Here is an 11282-nt window from a genome sequence, read left to right as displayed (position 1 = left end):
GATGTCAAAGGTCGTCGGACAGTGATAGGTGCATGTGGACCCTATAATTTAGGAGGTTCTACCACAGAATGGTATCGGAGCGATCGTTACAAGGTTTTTGTTGTATTGTTTTACAAAAACTTCAAAATGATTTGGATGACTAAATTTAACTTGATAATTTGGTCCAAATTGCTTTTGACTTATCTTATTTCTTTCTCACCATTCCTTATTTAATTAAAAAGGTTTTGCGTGGTGGAGTAGTAATCTTACTATGCCCTATATAAAAATAAATGTTGTTTATGTGCATTATAAACTTTGATGTTTTTGTTTATAAGAACGATTCATGCATCATGATTAATTTACTAGTTACTTCCTTCACCTCTGAGTCTGGAGTTGAGTAGTGAGTCTGGTTTGAGTAATATAATCCATCATAGCTGCTCTTTAGACTTTGATCAAATGATCTTATTTGGATTAAATTGGCTTCCTACAGTATGGCTCATACCAAGATGACGCCCCATAAGTCCACTGGACCCAAAGGAGTTCCTCATCACCAACTTGCCCCTAGGAATGACGGTGTTAGCAGTAGCAGCTCTAGGCCTGATCCCCAGGTAGAGATATAGAGGATTTCTGTAGAGTTAGCACAAGCTACTAGAGATAGGGCTTTGGATGCTATACAGGTAGGAGAATTACAGGATCAATTGAGGCATCTCACCACCGCGCATAGGAACTGCGAAAGTATGTTAGTTCATACAGTGGAGGGAAGGAATGAAGCATGGCATAGGGAAAATATAGCTAGAGCTAGAACTCATGAGCTAGAATTCTATGTAGAAGATTTAGAAAAACATAATACTTATCTACATGAGGAAGTTCATAGGCTTAGCAATCTACTAAATCCAAATCATGAGCCCCAAGCTGATGCCATGGACCCTAGTGTCATCCTTGCCGATGATGATGAATCGGAAGAAGAAGAAGAAGAAGAAGATCCTGAAGAATTAGTAATGATCGATGAAAGTGATAATGAAGGCGGTAATAATTCCGGAATGGATACCGAGCCTAAAGTTTGAAGTAATCAAGGAAAGGAGTAGAGTTGTATAATAGTTAGTTCTAGTTAAGTTATGTAGTCTTGTTTTGGTACTTGCGGGTTTGTGTTTATATTAAGTAAACTCTATGTAATGTGTCTGGAGTAAGCTTTGGTGCAAATCAATAAAGACTTGTGAATAAAGTTTGGTTTATTATGAGCAGATGCATCGTACGTGGGGTTCGTATATTCCTGGAACTTCACAAGATGAGGATGGTATTCTAGATCTGCCACTAGTTCCAACAAATCTGGCTGATGCTATAACCGCACTTATCAATGTGACGGCCAAAAATTCTCTTTTGCTTCATGAGATAGCTCAGAGTAATCAGAATCAGATGCACAGAAACTGTGGTCACCACCATAACAGACAGGAGGCTACATATGTTGATTTTACAGACACAAGACCACCGGTGTTCACCAAGGCAGATGAACCATTGGAGGCTGATGACTGGCTTTGAACCATGGAGCAGAAATTTGATCTTATTCCATGCACGGAGTATCAGAAACCTGCGTTTGTCGCTCAGCAACTTAGAGGAGCAGCAAGTGCTTGGTGGGCAAACTTAGTGGCTATGCAACCAGTTGGCATTCCAATAACCTGGGCTGAGTTCCATACCGCCTTCAGAGCCCATTATATCCCAAAGGAGTTATGGCTATGAAGCTGGATGAATTCCTTGCTTTGAAGCAAGGAGATCAAACAGTGATGCAGTATGTGGGAAGATTCAATCACATGTCACAATATGCATCTGAACATGTCAATACTAATGCTAAGAAGAAGAGGTGGTTTATGAAAGGCCTGAATACCAAATTGCAGACTATGATGACCACCTGTACCAATGTCACTTACCATGAGGCAGTAAATATTGCAATTGCTTCAGAGGCAAAGTATCGGCAGCATAAGGAGCTAAAGACAAAAAAGAGTATGCCGTCTGGATCCTTTGGAGGAAATTAGAAGAGGCAGAGGGTGATTTATCATCCAGTACATCATAATCATCCTTCTTATCATCCGTCGTAGTCCCAAGCCGGGCAATAGTTAAATGTCCGTCCTGCTATAACCTACCCAAATTCATAGTCGACCAATGCTCCTGGTGGCAATGCTCCAACGTCCTAGGGTCACAACTATCCGTGTTACAATTGTGGAAGGACTGGTCATTTCTCCAGGGAATGTCCATATCCCAGGTAGGCTAATCAAAATTATCAGAAGGCCCCTGCCAATCAACAACAGGGTCAGGCACCAAACAAGAACCCCAATCAGAATGCTCAGAAGGGCAAAGATGAGAGGAAGACAGGACGGGTGTTCTATATTCAAGCTGGAGAAATTCTGGAAGGGGAGCCAGTGATGATGGGTATGTTTCCTATTGCCAATCACCCCGTAGTTATACTTTTTGATTCTGGCGCATCGCATTCATTCATCAATAGAACATTTGTCATGAAGTATGAAATTTTAATTGGGGCAACAAAGGAAAATTTCTTTATACAGTCGCCCGGGGGACGTCTGTGTACTAAGGAAATGGTACACCAGGTACCCATAAACCTGAGTGGGCATATTTTTCCCACTACCATGATTATCCTTAAGGATCAAGATATAGATGTAATCTTGGGAATGAATTGGATGTATCAGCATAAGGCTGTTATAGATGCTTTGAATAGAACTTTAAGGGTAAGTTTGCCTGATAGTACTTCTCAACTTCTCATCCAACTTCCAACCTTAAGAAGATCAGTGGGCAAGATATGTGCAACTGCTGTCAAAGAAATTAGAGATATCCCGGTAGTGTGTGAATTTTTGGATGTGTTTCCTAAAGATTTACCCAGTCTACCACCTGATAGGGATGTACAGTTTAACATAGAGTTGCAACCTAGAACAGCTCCGATTTCTCAAAGAGCTTATAGGATGCCACCTAAGGAATTGGCTGAGTTGAAGACTTAGTTACAAGAATTGATTGAGAAGGGGTTTATCCAACCTAGTTCATCACCTTGGGGATGTCCGGCAATTTTTGTGAAAAAGAAAGATGAGACCCTGAGGTTATGTGTCGACTATCGTCTGTTGAATGAAGTGACCATCAAGAATAAGTATCCATTACCTCGGATAGATTTGCTTTTTGATTAATTGGCCAGAGCCAAAGTTTTCTCCAAGATAGATTTGAGGTCAGGATATCACCAAATCAAGATAAAGCCTGAAGATATTCCCAAAACGGCATTTACCACAAGATATGGATTATATGAATACTTGGTAATGTCTTTTGGTTTGATAAATGCTCCAGCTCATTTCATGTATCTGATGAATTCAGTATTCATGCCTGAGCTAGACAAGTTTGTAGTGGTGTTTATTGATGACATTCTAGTATATTCCAAGAATAAGAAAGAACATGCGGAACATCTCAGAATTGTTCTGACCCGTTTGAGAGAACATCAACTATATGCCAAGTTCAGCAAATGTGATTTCTGGCTTAAGGAAGTATAATTTCTTGGACATGTCTTGTCAGTTGAAGGCGTTGTAGTTGATTCAAGCAAAGTGAAGGATGTGCTTGATTGGAAACCACCAACCATAGTTCATCAAGTTTGGAGTTTTCTAGGATTGGCGGGGTATTACCGTCAGTTTATTCTAGATTTCTCTAAAGTATCAAAGTCCATAACTGAATTGTTGAAGAACCAAGTCAAGTTTTCAGACTTTGAAGAGATTGTTGACTACTGCACCAGTATTAGCCCAACCTGATATCGAGAAGCCATTTAATGTTTATTGTGATGCTTCAGGTATTGGTATTGGATGTGTGTTGATGCAAGAAGGCCGAGTCATTGCTTATGCATCTAGGCAACTTAAGCAACATGAAGAACACTATCTGACTCATGATCTAGAGTTAGCAGCTATGGTTCATGCTCTGAAGATTTGGCGGCATTACCTGCTTCGTAATACGTGCCATATGTATACAGACCACAAAAGCTTAAAGTATATCTTTACTCAGTCAGAGTTGAACATGCGACAAAGAAGATGGTTAGAACTGATTAAAGATTATAACTTGGAAGTACATTATCACCCCGGTAAAGCAAATTTGTTGTAGATGCCCTTAGTCGCAAAAGTTATTGCAATTGTCTGGCAGTGAGAACAATGGGTTTGACTTTATGCCAAGAAATGGAGAAATTGAATGTAGAAGTAATTCAACAAGGTAGCTTGACCAACATAATTGTTGAAGCCAATATTCGAGATCAAGTTGTTGCTGCTCAGAAGGAAAACAAGGGTATAGCCCATATCAAGGAAAGAGTCAAGAATGGAAAAGCAGAATGCTTTAGCATAGATGATGAAGGTGTGCTATGGTTCAAGGATCGCCTGGTGGTGCCAAAGGTTCCTAAGTTGCAGCAGTCAATTCTAGACGAGGCACATGCTACTAGGTTATCTATCCATCCAGGAAGCAACAAGATGTACCATGACTTGAATCAAAGATTCTAGTGGACTAAAATGAAAATAGAGATTGCTAGATATATAGCAAAGTGTGATACTTGTCAAAAGGTGAAAGCTATATATTTGAGGTCTGCTGGTGAATTACAACCATTACCTATTCCATCTTGGAAGTGGGAGGACATAAGTATGGACTTTATTGTTGGTCTACCCAAGACATCCAAGGGATTTGACTCAGTATGGGTTATTATAGATCGACTCACTAAGTCAGCACATTTTCTTCCTGTCAAGACTATATATCCTATGATCTAATATGCCAAGATGTACTTAGCAAGAATCATGAGCTTACATAGAGTACCAAAGACCATAGTGTTAGATAGGGGTACACAGTTCATCTCTAGCTTTTGGAAACACTTACATGCTTCGTTAGGTACCAAACTTCTGTACAGTACAGCTTATCATTCCCAGACTGATGGTCAGACTGAAAGAGTCAATCAAGTACTTGAAGATATGTTAAGATGTTGTGTTCTTAACTATTCCAAAAAGTGGGATGAATGCCTTTGGCCGAGTTCTCATACAACAATAGTTATCAGGAAAGCATTAGAATGGCTCCATTTGAAGCACTCTATGGTCGTAGGTGCAGAACATCGCTGAGTTGGTCTCAGTCTGGAGAAAGAAGATTCTTTGGGGTTAACCTTGTGAAAGAAACAGAAGACAAGGTTAAGCAAATACAAAGTAATTTGAAGATAGCTTAATCCTGACAAAAGAGTTATGCGGATAAACGACGTAGACCATTGGTGTTTAACAAAGGAGATTTTGTATATCTGAAAGTGTCACCAATGAAGGGAGTTACCCATTTTGGTGTTAAAGGCAAGTTGGCACCTCGATATATTGGACCATATCAAATTTTGGAGAGGTATGGAAAAGTGGCATATCACTTGAAATTACCTGAACATCTCACAGCTGTGCATGATGTGTTCCATGTTTCTCAATTGAAGAAGTGTCTCCGAGTGCCTGAGCAGAATATTGAGGTTGAAGGAGTGGAACTTGAACCAGATTTGACTTATTTAGAATATCCTATCCGAGTTTTGGATCAGAAAGATTGTGTTACTCGAAGAAGGACAATCAAGTTCAAGAAGATACAATGGAATCAACATTAAGAAGAAGAAGCTACTTGGGAATCAGAAGATTACTTATTAGAAAATTTTCCAGAGTTTCTGGCGTCAATATAGAGTAATGTTAGTTGAGCTAGGTTGTTACAAATTGTGTTTTATAAAAGGACCTCAGCTGTTTTATGGATAGATCTTGTATGTGTACTCGCGACACATTTCCTTTTCCATTACTTACCCTATGGCTTTGAATCTTGGGGCGAGATTTCTTTTAGGGGGAAGGATTGTAACACCTCGGGTATTTAAATACTAAAACTGCCATGTCATCGTATGCATTGCAAGGCATTTGGTCATATTGAAAACTTTGTATGCATTCACTAAAACAAGTTTACATTTATGTTATAAGCATTGCTTGGTATTGTTTGAATCAAGTTCTAAAATCTTTGTATTGATTTGAAATTCCGAAAACTCTGATTTTCAGCATTTAAATCCTACCCTGAAAACTCATTTCAAAATCTAAGCATATTTTGGGGTTGAGCCCAAAAGCAAAAGTGTAGAGCTTGACAAGTTATACAAAGTTTGTTTTTGGAGTTTTCAAAGTTGTTATGAAAAAATTTGGAGTAATTCAAAAAGGCGTAATTCGTTAAATTTCCCCTATTCGAATTCAAAAGTTCATTTCAAAATCTAGACCGAATTTGGGGTTAGTTATAAAAGAAAAGTTGTAGAACTTTTAATTTCGAACAACTTTTATTTTTGGAGATTTTTGAGTTGTTATACAAATTTGGGAGTAATTTGGATTTTAAACTGGATGGCAATTCTGTAATTTCGTTGAACAGTGTTCACCGCTCTTGCTACATTGCCGGTGACCCTTCGGCTTGCTTCCAGTCGTGCGCATGGCCGTCTGGGCATCGCGCTGGCGAGGGAAATGGCTTCGCTGTGGCTTTCTTGCGCTTCCTGGCCATCCTTTATAACCTGAGCCGCCGTTGTCATTGTCGTTTCCTTCTCTGTTTTCCCGTCGCCTGGCTCATCTCCGACGAGCTCGCACCATCGCGGTAGCGTCTTCACCGTCATGGCATAATACTTGATAGCTTCGCCTACTCCTTGCACACCCAGCCAGCTAGCTCTGGTCGATTGATTTCATCGTGAGTTCACTGTTTGTCGCTTTCTTCCTCGCGGCCGGCCACCTCACCCGAGATTATGTTTCTCCACGGCCAGCATCCTTCGGTGAGCCATTGTCCGTGATCTGTGCGCCTATGGCTTCATCTCAATGATATGGTGCTTAATCCTTTGTTGCTTGCTCATTTTGATCACTGCAGTCACCGGTTCTCCCTCACCGATGATCTTTGCTCCGCCGTGATCACCGTGGTCGTCGTCACGTCTCTCCGTTGCTTCTCCGACCTCGCTTCTTGCTTCAATGCATTCGAGGTGAGCTACTGGTGCTTCCTAGATCCTTTGTTTAAGCTCTACTGGTTTCACATCGCCGGCATAGTGCTGCCATGCCACCGCGTCCGCCATGGCCAGGCGTCAGCCTTGAATCAGTGTCGTGACTTGAGTTAGCTAGTGTCTCCAATCGATGCTCCATGTTGTTGTGAGTGTTTTGGTACTTTGGCCGTCGCCGTTAGGACTCACCGTCGGCGAGTTAGCACCGGTCAGCGCCGTCGCCAGTCGCAGTCAAAGCCAGAGGTTGGGGATGATAGGTGGGACCCGGATGTCAGTGGCTGTGTAGTTCAAAATGGATTTTTCTATTTTCAAATTTGAATGAATAGTGATGTAATTTGTTATTTTTGTGTAGATTTATTTAGAGCTCCAAAAATTATGAACATTTTTGTGTGACTTCTACTGTGATGTATAATATTTAAGAAAAATATGAAATAATGTTTTTCAATACTTTTTGAATGTGATGAAAATTGCTCAATTAATTAATAAATGAATTTCCATGATTTTTCTAGGCTTATTTATTTATCCAAAAATTATGAAATTTGTTTTGCCACTTAGTTATCATGTAATGAACATTTACAAATATTTTGAGGTCAATTGGAACAAGTTGATTTATTTCATAATTCTTAATTAATTAATTAATTCATAAAAGCAAATAGTAACCTTTAGTGATTTATGTTTTGTTTGAATTTTTGATTGAGTGATGTCCTTGGGTCATTAGTTGATAATGATCCTTGGCAATTGATTTGGGTGTTGCGAAAAAGGTTTAATTAGTTTGACTTGCCACTGTACCGCGAAGGACAGTTATATTCGAATTGTTAAATTTTGCATCATCATCAAGCATCATGTTTCGTATTCTGCATCATGTTAAACATGGTATTGCTACTACATGTAGTGAATGAAGGTGAACATGTGATAGTTAACCAAGTTGCTGAGGAAGTTAGTCCTGTCTATTGAGGTTGGATCGAATACTTGTGAAACAGTCGCAGGAACCGGACTTTCCGTCAACGAAGGCAAGCCCCTGGATGCATACAACCCTACCTTGTATTTTTCAAATTGATTTCGCTTTTGCTTCTTTTTACTGCATTAAGTGATTAGGAGTCAAGTACAAACCAAATTGGTACATTACCAACCTTGTTATTCCATACTTACCATATTACCAGTCTTAAATTCGTATATGCCTAGTTTTGCTTAGCTATGCTTAGAACGATGAAAGTCAGGTGATTACCTGCCACCTGCAAGTTTTATATGGAACTTTGGTTACTTAAGTTATCATGTGATATGGGAATGTGGAGTAATAAATCTAGACCGGGCGGACTCGGTGTGTGTGAGCCACAAGACATAGAGGTCTTGTGAGCGGGTTCTTTCCGCCTATGTCGATTAAGACACGTCCGTTGTTGAATTGCATGAGGTGAGAATTTATAGTACTAACCACATACTCTGGTAAGCCTTAACTTGGCGATTCTAGTACAAGAATGGCTACTCGTGCACTAGGAGTGGAGAGATGGTGGGAATAGCGTGTACCCACGTGACCATGGGCTGGAATGGTGGAGTACTATATTCTCGGGTGGCGTGGACCCATTCTTGTTTTAGAGGATCTGAGAGTAGGTTGGTATATGTAGGTCTGGGGACCTACATATGTCGTGTGGTCTGGAATCCCCTAGCTGGGCTTAATCGGTTCGAATCGTCGTTGCTCCTCGGTTATAGGAGACTCAACTCACTGTTCATCATCGTAGTAATTAATAACTGGAACTTGAGTATGGTTTGAGAAAGAGATTGATATGAAGTTCATGATCTCATTACGGATCATGATAGATTTCGTATGTGGTACTTATGAAATTTTAACTGTTGAAATAAAGAATTTTGTTAAAGAGCTTTTACGCAAAATAACTTTGATTATTGCTAAAACCATACCTTGAATCCTTAAGCCTGCATTCCTGAGTCTTTTCAGTTTTATTTCAGGTTAAGTCTTGTTGAGTACTTTTGTACTCAGGGTTCGTTGACCCCTTGTTGCAGGTGAGGCTCATGAGCAGATCTATTTTGGATCGTGCTGCATGACTGGTTGTTCCTTGTGATGATGATGAGAAGTAAATGTGTGGCCCTTGGGCAGGGCAGTTTCATTGTGTGTTTTGTACTATATTATAATGCCACTCCACTATTTTGTTTTGTAATAATCATCGAACTTAGTTGTGAGGTTTGAAGCTACTGTTTGTAAATTATGTTATTGTAAGACTTCCATTGTTTTTACTCTGGTGTAGATATTTGAATAAATGTTGTAATACTGCAATGACTCTGTAACGTGATCCTGCTCGGAAATCGTGGATGATTCGGGGTTCCCCGAGGACACCCTGACAGTCTTCTTAAGTTATCGGAAACATAGGCACAGATGTCAAAGGTCGTCGGACAGTGACAGGTGCATGTGGGCCCTATAATTTAGGAGGTTCTGCCACATTGTTGCCTACCATTTTGAATTTCTTCATTTTTCTTTTATTTTATTAAATATTATCCATTATACTTTAGTTCACTTTGGAGATTAGTAGAGGTGTACTTTGATTTTGTTTTATTTTGGCTGTTAATGAACTTAGTAGTAAAACTCTATTCATGTTAGTTGAATTTAATAATATTTGCTTTAAGTTGGATTAAGTAAATATCCGAATCTAAGATATCCATTTTGTATTCAAATTTAAATTTGAATTAAACTATGATAAAAGATAATACCCGAATCTGATTCTATACAAATCCGATTTGTTTTTATCTGCACCACAGCCATCATTCCAAGTTGCGAACCTAGGTAGCACTCAACCACCATCCAACCTGGCCACAGCATGCGACCATCGCATCCGAATTTTTTATTTTTTGGCCCTTTTTTGAAAAAAAAATCACTAATATGCCCCTAGAGGTAAGATTTCAAAATATGAACCCTTAAATCTAGACCCTTAGCTCGGCGCCAGCAACTGCTTGGCGCCATTGTTACTAGCGCTGAGCTCGGGGCCACGTGAAGCCATGGACGCTGACATGGCAGCCAACTCGGCGCCGTGGATCTTAGCGCTGAGCTCGATGCCAACAATCCTGGCGCCAAGCCCTCTTACGTATGGGCCCGAGATTCATTTCTCTCTTCCTATCTCTTTCTCTCTACCATCCCCGCCCGCACCGTCCGAGTCATCCCCGCCCGAGCCGCCCCGCGCCCGCGCCAGCATCCGCGCCCGTAGTGCCACTCGGCACCACGGCCCTGCCCTCCCCCATCTGTCCGCGGCCCGCGCACCCTCGTCGGCTGCCATGCCCGCGCGCCCTCGCCGACCGCCGTGCCCGCCCTGCCAGCCATGCCACGCGCCATCCCGCCCTACCCTGCCACGCCACACGGTGCCGGGGCTCGCCCTGTGCCCACCCGTCCATGGCCCGTGCGCCCTCGACAGCCATCGTGCCCATGCGCCCTCGCCAGCCACCGTGCCCGCGCGCCCTGCACGGTCTGCCATGCCATGCCCGCCCCTACCCGCCATGCCAAGGACCGCGAGAGCTCTGGCCCAAGCACGCCAAGGCGTTCTGGTGGCTTGTTGTTGCACTCCACCGATGCTCCACTGACTGTGCAGTAAAGTAAGTTACTTTATTCATTTGAATTGGTAATTTAGTAGTTAGTTAACAATAGTTAGGGTGTAATAGGTAGATAGATATTTAGATAGATATATAGATACTTATGTGGGTATAACTAGTTTTCGTATATAGTTATTACATAGTTAGATACATACATAGGTATATATTTAGTACTTAGTATATATATGTAGTACTTAGTACATAGTATACATTTACTTATCTAAATACTAGAGACCTTCACATTAGTAGTTAGCGTGTATTTTTACTAAAGGACATGTGTTTCGTTACGTGTTTGAAATAGATGGACAACCTAGTGACCATATATCATGGAGGCACCGTTGAAAGCGATTGCTATGTATATGTTGAGTTTGTTGACATGCAAAGCATGCCTATGCTATTCAATGATAGGCCTTCATTTAGTGAGGTGGTTGCAAGGGCTTAGGAGGAGCTGCATTACCTTAGAGATGATGATGATGGCATTGCAGTTGAGGGTGTACTACACCTAGGTTCTCCTCCCAACATCCTCTAGCGAATGATCTCAATTGAATGTGTGCAATCAGTGGGAGAACTATGTGAGATTGGCTATGAAGAGCCAGTTGCAATGTTTGGACGTGGTTGTGCGTCGGGTGTTAGTTGATCCCATCTCTCATGGGTTTTCTCCACCAATGGGTCAGCAGGCACACTTCGACCCTCCCATCCTAGA

Source organism: Miscanthus floridulus, chromosome 5 (genome assembly GCF_019320115.1).
Source record: "Miscanthus floridulus cultivar M001 chromosome 5, ASM1932011v1, whole genome shotgun sequence".
NCBI classification, from domain to species: domain Eukaryota; kingdom Viridiplantae; phylum Streptophyta; class Magnoliopsida; order Poales; family Poaceae; genus Miscanthus; species Miscanthus floridulus.
Note: the sequence above shows the minus strand (reverse complement) of the source record.